The 16548-nt window shown below is 48.3% G+C and overlaps 1 protein-coding gene across 2 annotated transcripts in view; it reads right to left on the reverse strand.

Moving 5' to 3' along the window:
- OLFM1 (olfactomedin 1) overlaps positions 1-16548 on the reverse strand; it is a 69791-nt gene that overhangs the window by 37960 nt on the left and 15283 nt on the right. The window contains exon 1 of one of the 2 annotated variants that reach the window (XM_040406472.1): positions 13252-13310. The exons of the other annotated variant lie outside the window; for it this stretch is intronic. The gene's annotated coding sequence lies outside the window, so the exon portion shown is untranslated. Of the gene's footprint in view, positions 1-13251; positions 13311-16548 lie in introns of those variants that run through there. 2 annotated transcript variants of the gene reach the window in all.

Below are 16548 nucleotides of genomic sequence, written 5' to 3' on the forward strand. Positions count from 1 at the left end.
AGGGGAGAGGATGACTGTAGGACAGGAGAATACAGTCTATTGCCCCTGTTATCAGCCATTTCAGGGCAGAGGATGACTGTAGGACAGGAGAATACAGTCTATTGCCCCTGTTATCAGCCATTTCAGAGGAGAGGATGACTGTAGGACAGGAGAATACAGTCTATTGTTCCCTGTTATCAGCCATTTCAGGGGAGAGGATGACTGTAGGACAGGAGAATACAGTCTATTGCCCCTGTTATCAGCCATTTCAGAGGAGAGGATGACTGTAGGACAGGAGAATACCGTCTATTGCCCCCTGTTATCAGCCATTTCAGGGGAGAGGATGACTGTAGGACAGGAGAATACAGTCTATTGCCCCCTGTTATCAGCCATTTCAGGGGGGAGGATGACTGTAGGACAGGAGAATACAGTCTATTGCTCCCTGTTATCAGCCATTTCAGGGGAGAGGATGACTGTAGGACAGGAGAATACAGTCTATTGCTCCCTGTTATCAGCCATTTCAGGGGAGAGGACGACTGTAGGACAGGAGAATACAGTCTATTGCTCCCTGTTATCAGCCATTTCAGGGGAGAGGATGACTGTAGGACAGGAGAATACAGTCTATTGCCCCCTGTTATCAGTCATTTCAGGGGGGAGGATGACTGTAGGACAGGAGAATACAATCTATTGCCCCCTGTTATCAGCCATTTCAGAGGAGAGGATGACTGTAGGACAGGAGAATACAGTCTATTGCCCCCTGTTATCAGCCATTTCAGAGGAGAGGATGACTGTAGGACAGGAGAATACAGTCTATTGCCCCCTGTTATCAGCCATTTCAGGGGAGAGGACGACTGTAGGACAGGAGAATACAGTCTATTGCCCCCTGTTATCAGCCATTTCAGGGGAGAGGATGACTGTAGGACAGGAGAATACAGTCTATTGCCCCCTGTTATCAGCCATTTCAGGGGAGAGGATGACTGTAGGACAGGAGAATACAGTCTATTGCCCCCTGTTATCAGCCATTTCAGGGGAGAGGATGACTGTAGGACAGGAGAATACAGTCTATTACCCCCTGTTATCGGCCATTTCAGGGGAGAGGATGACTGTAGGACTGGAGAATACAGTCTATTGCCCCCTGTTATCAGCCATTTCAGAGGAGAGGATGACTGTAGGACAGGAGAATACAGTCTATTACCCCTGTTATCAGCCATTTCAGGGGAGAGGATGACTGTAGGACAGGAGAATACAGTCTATTGCCCCTGTTATCAGCCATTTCAGGGCAGAGGATGACTGTAGGACAGGAGAATACAGTCTATTGCCCCTGTTATCAGCCATTTCAGAGGAGAGGATGACTGTAGGACAGGAGAATACAGTCTATTGTTCCCTGTTATCAGCCATTTCAGGGGAGAGGATGACTGTAGGACAGGAGAATACAGTCTATTGCCCCTGTTATCAGCCATTTCAGAGGAGAGGATGACTGTAGGACAGGAGAATACCGTCTATTGCCCCCTGTTATCAGCCATTTCAGGGGAGAGGATGACTGTAGGACAGGAGAATACAGTCTATTGCCCCCTGTTATCAGCCATTTCAGGGGGGAGGATGACTGTAGGACAGGAGAATACAGTCTATTGCTCCCTGTTATCAGCCATTTCAGGGGAGAGGATGACTGTAGGACAGGAGAATACAGTCTATTGCTCCCTGTTATCAGCCATTTCAGGGGAGAGGACGACTGTAGGACAGGAGAATACAGTCTATTGCTCCCTGTTATCAGCCATTTCAGGGGAGAGGATGACTGTAGGACAGGAGAATACAGTCTATTGCCCCCTGTTATCAGTCATTTCAGGGGAGAGGATGACTGTAGGACAGGAGAATACAATCTATTGCCCCCTGTTATCAGCCATTTCAGAGGAGAGGATGACTGTAGGACAGGAGAATACAGTCTATTGCCCCCTGTTATCAGCCATTTCAGAGGAGAGGATGACTGTAGGACAGGAGAATACAGTCTATTGCCCCCTGTTATCAGCCATTTCAGGGGAGAGGACGACTGTAGGACAGGAGAATACAGTCTATTGCCCCCTGTTATCAGCCATTTCAGGGGAGAGGATGACTGTAGGACAGGAGAATACAGTCTATTGCCCCCTGTTATCAGTCATTTCAGGGGAGAGGATGACTGAAGGACAGGAGAATACAGTCTATTGCCCCTGTTATCAGCCATTTCAGGGGGGAGGATGACTGTAGGACAGGAGAATACAGTCTATTGCTCCCTGTTATCAGCCATTTCAGGGGAGACGATGACTGTAGGACAGGAGAATACAGTCTATTGCCCCCTGTTATCAGCCATTACAGAGGAGAGGATGACTGTAGGACAGGAGAATACAGTCTATTGCCCCCTGTTATCAGCCATTTCAGGGGAGAGGATGACTGTAGGACAGGAGAATACAATCTATTGCCCCCTGTTATCAGCCATTTCAGGGGAGAGGATGACTGTAGGACAGGAGAATACAGTCTATTGCTCCTTGTTATCAGCCATTTCAGGGGAGAGGATGACTGTAGGACAGGAGAATACAGTCTATTGCCCCTGTTATCAGCCATTTCAGAGGAGAGGATGACTGTAGGACAGGAGAATACCGTCTATTGCCCCCTGTTATCAGCCATTTCAGGGGAGAGGATGACTGTAGGACAGGAGAATACAGTCTATTGCCCCCTGTTATCAGCCATTTCAGGGGGGAGGATGACTGTAGGACAGGAGAATACAGTCTATTGCTCCCTGTTATCAGCCATTTCAGGGGAGAGGATGACTGTAGGACAGGAGAATACAGTCTATTGCTCCCTGTTATCAGCCATTTCAGGGGAGAGGACGACTGTAGGACAGGAGAATACAGTCTATTGCTCCCTGTTATCAGCCATTTCAGGGGAGAGGATGACTGTAGGACAGGAGAATACAGTCTATTGCCCCCTGTTATCAGTCATTTCAGGGGAGAGGATGACTGTAGGACAGGAGAATACAATCTATTGCCCCCTGTTATCAGCCATTTCAGAGGAGAGGATGACTGTAGGACAGGAGAATACAGTCTATTGCCCCCTGTTATCAGCCATTTCAGAGGAGAGGATGACTGTAGGACAGGAGAATACAGTCTATTGCCCCCTGTTATCAGCCATTTCAGGGGAGAGGACGACTGTAGGACAGGAGAATACAGTCTATTGCCCCCTGTTATCAGCCATTTCAGGGGAGAGGATGACTGTAGGACAGGAGAATACAGTCTATTGCCCCCTGTTATCAGCCATTTCAGGGGAGAGGATGACTGTAGGACAGGAGAATACAGTCTATTGCCCCCTGTTATCAGCCATTTCAGGGGAGAGGATGACTGTAGGACAGGAGAATACAGTCTATTACCCCCTGTTATCGGCCATTTCAGGGGAGAGGATGACTGTAGGACTGGAGAATACAGTCTATTGCCCCCTGTTATCAGCCATTTCAGAGGAGAGGATGACTGTAGGACAGGAGAATACAGTCTATTACCCCTGTTATCAGCCATTTCAGGGGAGAGGATGACTGTAGGACAGGAGAATACAGTCTATTGCCCCTGTTATCAGCCATTTCAGGGCAGAGGATGACTGTAGGACAGGAGAATACAGTCTATTGCCCCTGTTATCAGCCATTTCAGAGGAGAGGATGACTGTAGGACAGGAGAATACAGTCTATTGTTCCCTGTTATCAGCCATTTCAGGGGAGAGGATGACTGTAGGACAGGAGAATACAGTCTATTGCCCCTGTTATCAGCCATTTCAGAGGAGAGGATGACTGTAGGACAGGAGAATACCGTCTATTGCCCCCTGTTATCAGCCATTTCAGGGGAGAGGATGACTGTAGGACAGGAGAATACAGTCTATTGCCCCCTGTTATCAGCCATTTCAGGGGGGAGGATGACTGTAGGACAGGAGAATACAGTCTATTGCTCCCTGTTATCAGCCATTTCAGGGGAGAGGATGACTGTAGGACAGGAGAATACAGTCTATTGCTCCCTGTTATCAGCCATTTCAGGGGAGAGGACGACTGTAGGACAGGAGAATACAGTCTATTGCTCCCTGTTATCAGCCATTTCAGGGGAGAGGATGACTGTAGGACAGGAGAATACAGTCTATTGCCCCCTGTTATCAGTCATTTCAGGGGAGAGGATGACTGTAGGACAGGAGAATACAATCTATTGCCCCCTGTTATCAGCCATTTCAGAGGAGAGGATGACTGTAGGACAGGAGAATACAGTCTATTGCCCCCTGTTATCAGCCATTTCAGAGGAGAGGATGACTGTAGGACAGGAGAATACAGTCTATTGCCCCCTGTTATCAGCCATTTCAGGGGAGAGGACGACTGTAGGACAGGAGAATACAGTCTATTGCCCCCTGTTATCAGCCATTTCAGGGGAGAGGATGACTGTAGGACAGGAGAATACAGTCTATTGCCCCCTGTTATCAGTCATTTCAGGGGAGAGGATGACTGAAGGACAGGAGAATACAGTCTATTGCCCCTGTTATCAGCCATTTCAGGGGGGAGGATGACTGTAGGACAGGAGAATACAGTCTATTGCTCCCTGTTATCAGCCATTTCAGGGGAGACGATGACTGTAGGACAGGAGAATACAGTCTATTGCCCCCTGTTATCAGCCATTACAGAGGAGAGGATGACTGTAGGACAGGAGAATACAGTCTATTGCCCCCTGTTATCAGCCATTTCAGGGGAGAGGATGACTGTAGGACAGGAGAATACAATCTATTGCCCCCTGTTATCAGCCATTTCAGGGGAGAGGATGACTGTAGGACAGGAGAATACAGTCTATTGCTCCCTGTTATCAGCCATTTCAGGGGAGAGGATGACTGTAGGACAGGAGAATACAGTCTACTGCTCCCTGTTATCAGCCATTTTAGAGGAGAGGATGACTGTAGGACAGGAGAATACAATCTATTGCCCCCTGTTATCAGCCATTTCAGGGGAGAGGATGACTGTAGGACAGGAGAATACAGTCTATTGCCTCCTGTTATCAGCCATTTCAGGGGAGAGGATGACTGTAGGACAGGAGAATACAATCTATTGCCCCCTGTTATCAGCCATTTCAGGGGAGAGGATGACTGTAGGACAGGAGAATACAATCTATTGCCCCCTGTTATCAGCCATTTCAGAGGGAGGATGACTGTAGGACAGGAGAATACAGTCTATTGCTCCCTGTTATCAGCCATTTCAGGGGAGAGGATGACTGTAGGACAGGAGAATACAGTCTATTGCTCCCTGTTATCAGCCATTTTAGAGGAGAGGATGACTGTAGGACAGGAGAATACAATCTATTGCCCCCTGTTATCAGCCATTTCAGGGGAGAGGATGACTGTAGGACAGGAGAACACAGTCTATTGCCCCCTGTTATCAGCAATTTCAGGGGAGAGGATGACTGTAGGACAGGAGAATACAATCTATTGCCCCCTGTTATCAGCCATTTCAGGGGAGAGGATGACTGTAGGACAGGAGAATACAATCTATTGCTCCCTGTTATCAGCCATTTCAGGGGGGGGGGGATGACTGTAGGACAGGAGAATACAGTCTATTGCTCCCTGTTATCAGCCATTTCAGGGGAGAGGATGACTGTAGGACAGGAGAATACAGTCTATTGTCCCCTGTTATCAGCCATTTCAGAGGAGAGGATGACTGTAGGACAGGAGAATACAGTCTATTGCTCCCTGTTATCAGCCATTTCAGGGGAGAGGATGACTGTAGGACAGGAGAATACAGTCTATTGCTCCCTGTTATCAGCCATTTCAGGGGAGAGGATGACTGTAGGACAGGAGAATACAATCTATTGCCCCCTGTTATCAGCCATTTCAGAGGGAGGATGACTGTAGGACAGGAGAATACAGTCTATTGCCCCCTGTTATCAGCCATTTCAGGGGAGAGGATGACTGTAGGACAGGAGAATACAGTCTATTGCTCCCTGTTATCAGCCATTTCAGGGGAGAGGATGACTGTAGGACAGGAGAATACAGTCTATTGCTCCCTGTTATCAGCCATTTTAGAGGAGAGGATGACTGTAGGACAGGAGAATACAATCTATTGCCCCCTGTTATCAGCCATTTCAGGGGAGAGGATGACTGTAGGACAGGAGAATACAGTCTATTGCCCCCTGTTATCAGCCATTTCAGGGGAGAGGATGACTGTAGGACAGGAGAATACAATCTATTGCCCCCTGTTATCAGCCATTTCAGAGGGAGGATGACTGTAGGACAGGAGAATACAGTCTATTGCCCGCTGTTATCAGCCATTTCAGGGGAGAGGATGACTGTAGGACAGGAGAATACAGTCTATTGCTCCCTGTTATCAGCCATTTCAGGGGAGAGGATGACTGTAGGACACGAGAATACAATCTATTGCTCCCTGTTATCAGCCATTTCAGGGGAGAGGATGACTGTAGGACAGGAGAATACAATCTATTGCTCCCTGTTATCAGCCATTTCAGGGGAGAGGATGACTTTAGGACAGGAGAATACAGTCTATTGCCCCCTGTTATCAGCCATTTCAGGGGAGAGGATGACTGTAGGACAGGAGAATACAGTCTATTGCCCCATGTTATCAGCCATTTCAGGGGAGAGGATGACTGTAGGACAGGAGAATACAGTCTATTGCTCCCTGTTATCAGCCATTTCAGGGGAGAGGATGACTGTAGGACAGGAGAATACAGTCTATTGCCCCCTGTTATCAGCCATTTCAGGGGAGAGGATGACTGTAGGACAGGAGAATACAGTCTATTGCTCCCTGTTATCAGCCATTTCAGGGGAGAGGATGACTGTAAGACAGGAGAATACAGTCTATTGTCCCCTGTTATCAGCCATTTCAGTGGAGAGGATGACTGTAGGACAGGAGAATACAGTCTATTGCTCCCTGTTATCAGCCATTTCAGGGGAGAGGATGACTGTAGGACAGGAGAATACAGTCTATTGCCTCCTGTTATCAGCCATTACAGGGGAGAGGATGACTGTAGGACAGGAGAATACAGTCTATTGCCCCCTGTTATCAGCCATTTCAGGGGGGAGGATGACTGTAGGACAGGAGAATACAGTCTATTGCCCCCTGTTATCAGCCATTTCAGCGGAGAAGATGACTGTAGGACAGGAGAATACAGTCTATTGCCCCCTGTTATCAGCCATTTCAGGGGAGAGGATGACTGTAGGACAGGAGAATACAGTCTATTGCCCCCTGTTATCAGCCATTTCAGGGGAGAGGATGACTGTAGGACAGGAGAATACAGTCTATTGCTCCCTGTTATCAGCCATTTCAGGGGAGAGGATGACTGTAGGACAGGAGAATACAATCTATTTCCACCTGTTATCAGCCATTTCAGAGGAGAGGATGAATGTAGGACAGGAGAATACAGTCTATTGCCCCCTGTTATCAGCCATTTCAGGGGAGAGGATGACTGTAGGACAGGAGAATACAGTCTATTGCTCCTTGTTATCAGCCATTTCAGGGGAGAGGATGACTGTAGGACAGGAGAATACAGTCTATTGCCTCCTGTTATCAGCCATTTCAGGGGAGAGGATGACTGTAGGACAGGAGAATACAGTCTATTGCCCCCTGTTATCAGCCATTTCAGGGGAGAGGATGACTGTAGGGCAGGAGAATACAGTCTATTGCTCCTTGTTATCAGCCATTTCAGGGGAGAGGATGACTGTAGGACAGGAGAATACAGTCTATTGCCTCCTGTTATCAGCCATTTCAGGGGAGAGGATGACTGTAGGACAGGAGAATACAGTCTATTGCCCCCTGTTATCAGCCATTTCAGGGGAGAGGATGACTGTAGGACAGGAGAATACAGTCTATTGTCCCCTGTTATCAGCCATTTCAGTGGAGAGGATGACTGTAGGACAGGAGAATACAGTCTATTGCTCCCTGTTATCAGCCATTTCAGGGGAGAGGATGACTGTAGGACAGGAGAATACAGTCTATTGCTCCCTGTTATCAGCCATTTTAGAGGAGAGGATGACTGTAGGACAGGAGAATACAATCTATTGCCCCCTGTTATCAGCCATTTCAGGGGAGAGGATGACTGTAGGACAGGAGAATACAGTCTATTGCTCCCTGTTATCAGCAATTTCAGGGGAGAGGATGACTGTAGGACAGGAGAATACAGTCTATTGCCCCCTGTTATCAGCCATTTCAGGGGAGAGGATGACTGTAGGACAGGAGAATACAATCTATTGCCCCCTGTTATCAGCCATTTCAGGGGAGAGGATGACTGTAGGACAGGAGAATACAGTCTATTGCCCCTGTTATCAGCCATTTCAGGGGAGAGGATGACTGTAGGACAGGAGAATACAATCTATTGCCCCCTGTTATCAGCCATTTCAGAGGGAGGATGACTGTAGGACAGGAGAATACAGTCTATTGCTCCCTGTTATCAGCCATTTCAGGGGAGAGGATGACTGTAGGACACGAGAATACAATCTATTGCTCCCTGTTATCAGCCATTTCAGGGGAGAGGATGACTGTAGGACAGGAGAATACAATCTATTGCTCCCTGTTATCAGCCATTTCAGGGGAGAGGATGACTTTAGGACAGGAGAATACAGTCTATTGCCCCTTGTTATCAGCCATTTCAGGGGAGAGGATGACTGTAGGACAGGAGAATACAGTCTATTGCCCCATGTTATCAGCCATTTCAGGGGAGAGGATGACTGTAGGACAGGAGAATACAGTCTATTGCTCCCTGTTATCAGCCATTTCAGGGGAGAGGATGACTGTAGGACAGGAGAATACAGTCTATTGTCCCCTGTTATCAGCCATTTCAGTGGAGAGGATGACTGTAGGACAGGAGAATACAGTCTATTGCTCCCTGTTATCAGCCATTTCAGGGGAGAGGATGACTGTAGGACAGGAGAATACAGTCTATTGCCCCATGTTATCAGCCATTTCAGGGGAGAGGATGACTGTAGGACAGGAGAATACAGACTATTGCTCCCTGTTATCAGCCATTTCAGGGGAGAGGATGACTGTAAGACAGGAGAATACAGTCTATTGTCCCCTGTTATCAGCCATTTCAGTGGAGAGGATGACTGTAGGACAGGAGAATACAGTCTATTGCTCCCTGTTATCAGCCATTTCAGGGGAGAGGATGACTGTAGGACAGGAGAATACAGTCTATTGCCTCCTGTTATCAGCCATTTCAGGGGAGAGGATGACTGTAGGACAGGAGAATACAGTCTATTGCCCCCTGTTATCAGCCATTACAGGGGAGAGGATGACTGTAGGACAGGAGAATACAGTCTATTGCCCCCTGTTATCAGCCATTTCAGGGGGGAGGATGACTGTAGGACAGGAGAATACAGTCTATTGCCCCCTGTTATCAGCCATTTCAGCGGAGAAGATGACTGTAGGACAGGAGAATACAGTCTATTGCCCCCTGTTATCAGCCATTTCAGGGGAGAGGATGACTGTAGGACAGGAGAATACAGTCTATTGCCCCCTGTTATCAGCCATTTCAGGGGAGAGGATGACTGTAGGACAGGAGAATACAGTCTATTGCTCCCTGTTATCAGCCATTTCAGGGGAGAGGATGACTGTAGGACAGGAGAATACAATCTATTTCCACCTGTTATCAGCCATTTCAGAGGAGAGGATGAATGTAGGACAGGAGAATACAGTCTATTGTCCCCTGTTATCAGCCATTTCAGGGGAGAGGATGACTGTAGGACAGGAGAATACAGTCTATTGCTCCTTGTTATCAGCCATTTCAGGGGAGAGGATGACTGTAGGACAGGAGAATACAGTCTATTGCCTCCTGTTATCAGCCATTTCAGGGGAGAGGATGACTGTAGGACAGGAGAATACAGTCTATTGCCCCCTGTTATCAGCCATTTCAGGGGAGAGGATGACTGTAGGGCAGGAGAATACAGTCTATTGCTCCTTGTTATCAGCCATTTCAGGGGAGAGGATGACTGTAGGACAGGAGAATACAGTCTATTGCCTCCTGTTATCAGCCATTTCAGGGGAGAGGATGACTGTAGGACAGGAGAATACAGTCTATTGCCCCCTGTTATCAGCCATTTCAGGGGGGAGGATGACTGTAGGACAGGAGAATACAGTCTATTGCCCCCTGTTATCAGCCATTTCAGGGGGGAGGATGACTGTAGGACAGGAGAATACAGTCTATTGCCCCCTGTTATCAGCCTTTTTAAGGGGGGAGGATGACTGTAGGACAGGAGAATACAGTCTATTGCCCCCTGTTATCAGCCATTTCAGGGGAGAGGATGACTGTAGGACAGGAGAATACAGTCTATTGCCCCCTGTTATCAGCCATTACAGGGGAGAGGATGACTGTAGGACAGGAGAATACAGTCTATTGCCCCCTGTTATCAGCCATTACAGGGGAGAGGATGACTGTAGGACAGGAGAATACAGTCTATTGCCCCCTGTTATCAGCCATTTCAGGGGGGAGGATGACTGTAGGACAGGAGAATACAGTCTATTGCCCCCTGTTATCAGCCATTTCAGCGGAGAAGATGACTGTAGGACAGGAGAATACAGTCTATTGCCCCCTGTTATCAGCCATTTCAGAGGAGAGGATGACTGTAGGACAGGAGAATACAGTCTATTGCCCCCTGTTATCAGCCATTTCAGGGGAGAGGATGACTGTAGGACAGGAGAATACAGTCTATTGCCCCCTGTTATCAGCCATTTCAGGGGAGAGGATGACTGTAGGACAGGAGAATACAGTCTATTGCTCCCTGTTATCAGCCATTTCAGGGGAGAGGATGACTGTAGGACAGGAGAATACAATCTATTTCCACCTGTTATCAGCCATTTCAGAGGAGAGGATGAATGTAGGACAGGAGAATACAGTCTATTGCCCCCTGTTATCAGCCATTTCAGGGGAGAGGATGACTGTAGGACAGGAGAATACAGTCTATTGCTCCTTGTTATCAGCCATTTCAGGGGAGAGGATGACTGTAGGACAGGTGAATACAGTCTATTGCCCCCTGTTATCAGCCATTTCAGGGGAGAGGATGACTGTAGGACAGGAGAATACAATCTATTGCCCCCTGTTATCAGCCATTTCAGGGGAGAGGACGACTGTAGGACAGGAGAATACAGTCTATTGCCCCCTGTTATCAGCCATTTCAGGGGAGAGGATGACTGTAGGACAGGAGAATACAATCTATTGCCCCCTGTTATCAGCCATTTCAGGGGGGAGGATGACTGTAGGACAGGAGAATACAGTCTATTGCCCCCTGTTATCAGCCATTTCAGGGGAGAGGATGACTGTAGGACAGGAGAATACAGTCTATTGCCCCCTGTTATCAGCCATTTCAGGGGAGAGGATGACTGTAGGACAGGAGAATACAATCTATTGCTCCCTGTTATCAGCCATTTCAGGGGAGAGGATGACTGTAGGACAAGAGAATACAGTCTATTGCCCCCTGTTATCAGCCATTTCAGGGGAGAGGATGACTGTAGGACAGGAGAATACAGTCTATTGCTCCCTGTTATCAGCCATTTCAGGAGAGAGGATGACTGTAGGACAGGAGAATACAGTCTATTGCCCCCCTGTTATCAGCCATTTCAGGAGAGAGGATGACTGTAGGACAGGAGAATACAATCTATTGCCCCCTGTTATCAGCCATTTCAGGGGGGAGGATGACTGTAGGACAGGAGAATACAGTCTATTGCCCCCTGTTATCAGCCATTTCAGGGGAGAGGATGACTGTAGGACAGGAGAATACAGTCTATTGCCCCCTGTTATCAGCCATTTCAGGGGAGAGGATGACTGTAGGACAGGAGAATACAATCTATTGCCCCCTGTTATCAGCCATTTCAGGGGAGAGGATGACTGTAAGACAGGAGAATACAGTCTATTGCCCCATGTTATCAGCCATTTCATGGCAGAGGATGACTGATGAGTGACATGGGGTGCAGATACTGTACCTTCCTGCCATCATGACCATTGGTTTCTCCAGTGCAGATATTTCTGGCTTCTCCCTTTACAACGCTCTCGTATTATTGTAAGCTCAGGACTGTGGGTCCCCGGACCTTCTGTCAGTGCTCGCACTTGGTCTTGCAGAAGACACTGCTTCTAGCTTCTTCCCAGTGTAGATTAAGTGCTGAATATTTCAGGACTTTGCACTTATCATTAAATATTTGTGGGGTCTGACATGTAAGTGCTTCTGAGAAAGCGGGCAGAGTGTGATGGTGAAGTAACCGCTTGGTAACTGCACCTACAGTAGCATCCATGGGTTGTCCTATCCTGTACTATAGTAAAGTAAACAACATGGGAACAGAGATGTTCAGATGCATCCAAAGCAACATCCGCAGAAACCTTTCCACAGTCCTTATATGAGGAGACAGTTCCTTGTATTATACACTGAGAGTACAGCCCTAGTGTATGCAACTGAGAGTCAAGGAGCAACATACACCCCACGCGGTCTCTCTCTGTTATATATTTCTAGTCGACCTTGCTTTGCAGTATAGAACATATATACGATTCACAGATACGCCAAAAGGCACAGACTATACAACGACCGGTGCAGGGTGATCGGGTGTAATTACTATCAAATACACCAATATAAGTATTGTAATAAGGAGCTCATGCTACAGAACACCCACCTCTACATGTAAATGGTGGCATCATACTGACAGCTGATGTATGGTGTCGATATATACAGAATAAGAGCAGATACTGAGGATTACACCCGGTATACAGGACAGGACAAGTGGTACTGTGCAGTGTATATATATATACAGAATAAGAGCAGATACAGAGGATTACACCCAGTATACAGGACAGGAGAAGTGGTACTGTGCAGTGTATATATATACAGAATAAGAGCAGATACTGAGGATTACACCCAGTATACAGGACAGGAGAAGTGGTACTGTGCAGTGTATATATATATACAGAATAAGAGCAGATACTGAGGATTACACCCGGTATACAGGACAGGAGAAGTGGTACTGTGCAGTGTATATATATATATATACAGAATAAGAGCAGATACTGAGGATTACACCCAGTATACAGGACAGGAGAAGTGGTACTGTGCAGTGTATATACCGTATATATATTGGGGGTTCACTCTTGTAGATAGGGTAAGCGGGCGCAGTACAGAGGCAAAATACAAGTTCTTAACTCAAAACGTCAGTGTTTATTCACACTTGAGGCAATTGCACAAAACAGCACATAACTTTGCAGTTTTCGTGTTAATTCACACACAATGGAAAATTCATATAACACAAGTCACCTTGCTGGCAGTTCTGCCTCCAGTAGTCCACAGCAGGTTTTAGGGGGCCTGTTTCCCCAGAATGTGTCTCTCAGTTCTCCAGCACGGCACAAAGCCTCAGATCCCAAAAACAGAGAAAAATCTCTGCTGAGCCCAGCTGCCTATTTAAGGACAGCCAGGTGCTGCCAAATCCCGGACCGACACTTCAACTCCGGTCCAGTATTTGACCTCTCACCTAGCTGGAAACCAGCCACACATGCTGGGAGGAAAATACCTGCCTTGCCAGACACAACCCCTCACTGTGTCACACACGCCAGACAGTGTACTCGGGACAGGGCATCCGCGCTTCCCTGTAACCGGCCTGCCCTGTGTTCCACTGAAAACTTAAAGTTTTGTAGGGAGAGAAAACATCTGGTGCCCCGGGCATTTCTGTCCTTGGCCTGGCTCATCCACTTGAGAGGGCAGTGGTCGATCACCAGGTGGAATGTTCTCCCCAATCAATAGTAGCAGAGAGACTCGAGTGCCCACTTGATGGCCAGGCTCTCTCTCCACTATACTGTACCGGGCCTCGGCTGGGGTGAGCTTACGGCTGAGGAAGACAATGGGATGCTCCTCCCTGTCGACTTCCTGAGACACTACAGCACCGAGGACTACTTCGGAGGCATCGGTCTGTACTATAAACTCCCTTTTGAAGTCGGGCGTCAACAAAACCGGGGACCCGCACAGGGCCAACTTTAAAGAGGAGAAAGCCTCTGCCGCCCGGTCATTCCAGCGAACTATCACTGACTTGTGTCCCTTCAAGAATCCTGTCAATGGTGCGGCTAGAGTAGTAAGGTGGGGAATGAACCTCATGTAATAGCCCACCATTCCCAGGAAGGACTTTATTTGCCTAGTGGTGACAGTTCGGGCCAATTCCGTATCGCCTCTATTTTGTTCACTTGGGGATTGATGACTCCGCGCCCAATGACATACCCCAGGTACTTAGTCTCTTCTAACCCTATCGCACATTATTTCGGGTTAGTGGTTAGGCCAGCTTTCCGAAGGGAGTCCACTACAACCTGCACTTTGGGTAGGTGACTTTCCCAGTCGGTACTGTGGATGACAATATCGTCCAGGTAAGCCGAGGCGTACCGACGATGTGGACGCAGCACAATGTCCATTAGTTGCTGAAAGGTGGCGGGGGCGCCATGCAGACCAAAGGGTAATACCTTGTACTGATACAGCCCCTCAGGCGTGATGAAGGCAGTTTTCTCCTTGGAAGCCTCCATTAAGGGCACCTGCCAGTACCCTTTGGTGAGGTCCAAAACAGAAAAATACCGGGCTTGTCCTAACCTCTCGATGAGCTCATCCACTCGGGCCATGGGATATGCATAGAATTTGGAAACCTCATTAAGTTTTCAAAGTCGTTACAAAACCACAACGTCCCGTCCGGCTTGGGTATTAATACTATAGGACTGGCCCATTCACTTTTTGACTCCTCGATGACGTCTGGCTGAAACATCATCTGCACCTCCTCCGATATGGCTTGTCGCCGAGCCTCGGGTATCCTGTATAGTTTTAACCGGACTTTTGCCTAAGGCTCAGTGACAATGTCATGCTGGATTGAGGAAGTGCGTCCAGGGAGGTCCGAGAACACATCCGTGTTCCGACTAACGAACTCCCTGGCCTCCTGAGTCTGTTTAGAGGAGAGGCTGTCAGCAATCTTTACTGTGGCAGCCGCCTCTCTTGCATCAGACAGAGGACCCAGTACCTCTTCTCCTAGAAAACCCGGCCGCTGTCTTCTGTACAGGTTTCCCTATCTTTCCACGGTTTGAGTAAATTCACATGGTAAACCTGCTCCGGCTTTCGCCGTCCTGGCTGGTGTACCTTGTAGTTTACATATCCAATTTTTTCAAGTACCTCGTAGGGCCCCTGCCACCTATCCAGGAACTTACTGTCCACGATCGGCACCAGAACCAAAACCCGAACACCTGGGTTAAATATCCGGACCCGAGCCTGCCGATCATAGACCCGACTCTGGGCTCGCTGTGCGGCCTCCATATGCTCCCTGACCAGAGGCAACACTGTCTCTATCCGATCCTGCATCTGGGTAACGTACTCAATGACACTTTTATGCGGAGTGGGTTGTTGTTCCCACGCCTCTTTGGCCACGTCCAAGAGACCGCGAGGGTGTCTGCCATATAGCAGTTCGAAGAGTGAGAACCCATTAGAGGCCTGGGGTACCTCTTGCACTGCGAACATGAGATAGGGCAGAAGGAGGTCCCAGTCCTTCCCATCTTAAGCCGCCACCTTTTTCAACATATTTTTTAATGTTTGGTTATACCTTTCTACCAGACCCTCCGTTTGCGGATGGTAAACGGACGTCCGTAGTTGTTTTATTTGCAGCAACTTACAGAGTTCCCTCATCACCTTCGACATAAAAGGGGTCCCTTGGTCGGTCAATACCTCTTTGGGTAGTCCTACTCGGGAAAACATCTCCATTAACTCCTTAGCTATGAGTTTGGCCGAGGTATGTCGCAGTGGCACCGCCTCCGGGTACCGAGTGGCGTAGTCTAGAATGACTAAGATGTGTTGATGTCCACTGTCGGACTTTGGTAGTGGGCCTATGAGGTCCATAGCTATTCGGTCAAACGGTACTTCGATAATCGGGAGAGGTACTAGGGGACTACGGAAATGTGGCTGGGGGCTAGTTATCTGGCAGGTTGGGCAAGACTTACAAAACTCTTCCACCTCACTGAATATGCCGGGCCAGTAAAACCACTGTAGAATACGATCCTGAGTTTTCTGCAGCCCCAGGTGACCCCCGAGAACAAGTTGGTGGGCTAGATCTAACACAAGCTTGCGATAAGCCTTGGGGACCACCAACTGTTCAATAGGCTCAACCCTGTAGTTGGTGTACCCGATACAACATATCCTGATGAACCACAAAATGGGGAAACACTGACTCTGCCCCAGGTTGTTCTTGTTCACTATCTACTATTAACACATTTTTCCAAGTGCGGGATAGGGTTGGGTCCCGACGTTGGGCGGTACCAAAATTATCCCTGGAGACATTGAGGTCTGACAATTCAGGACCCTGCGGCAAGTCCTCCAGGTCTCCCACCATTACACTTAGCGGGGTTGTCTACCCCTCTTCCACCAAAGTGGCGGTCACCCCTACCACTGACCCTTCGGTCTCAAGTTCCCAGGGTTCTGCTCTTCCCCCTGAGCCGGGCCACTCTGCTAGGGTTACCCCTGTCTCATGGGTATAAATCTCTCTCGTAGCAGGCCACAGTGCCGGGAAGCCCGGGAAGTCTCTCCCTATTATAAGTTCGTAGT

The sequence above is a fragment of the Bufo bufo genome, chromosome 8 (genome assembly GCF_905171765.1).
Source record: "Bufo bufo chromosome 8, aBufBuf1.1, whole genome shotgun sequence".
NCBI lineage: Eukaryota > Metazoa > Chordata > Amphibia > Anura > Bufonidae > Bufo > Bufo bufo.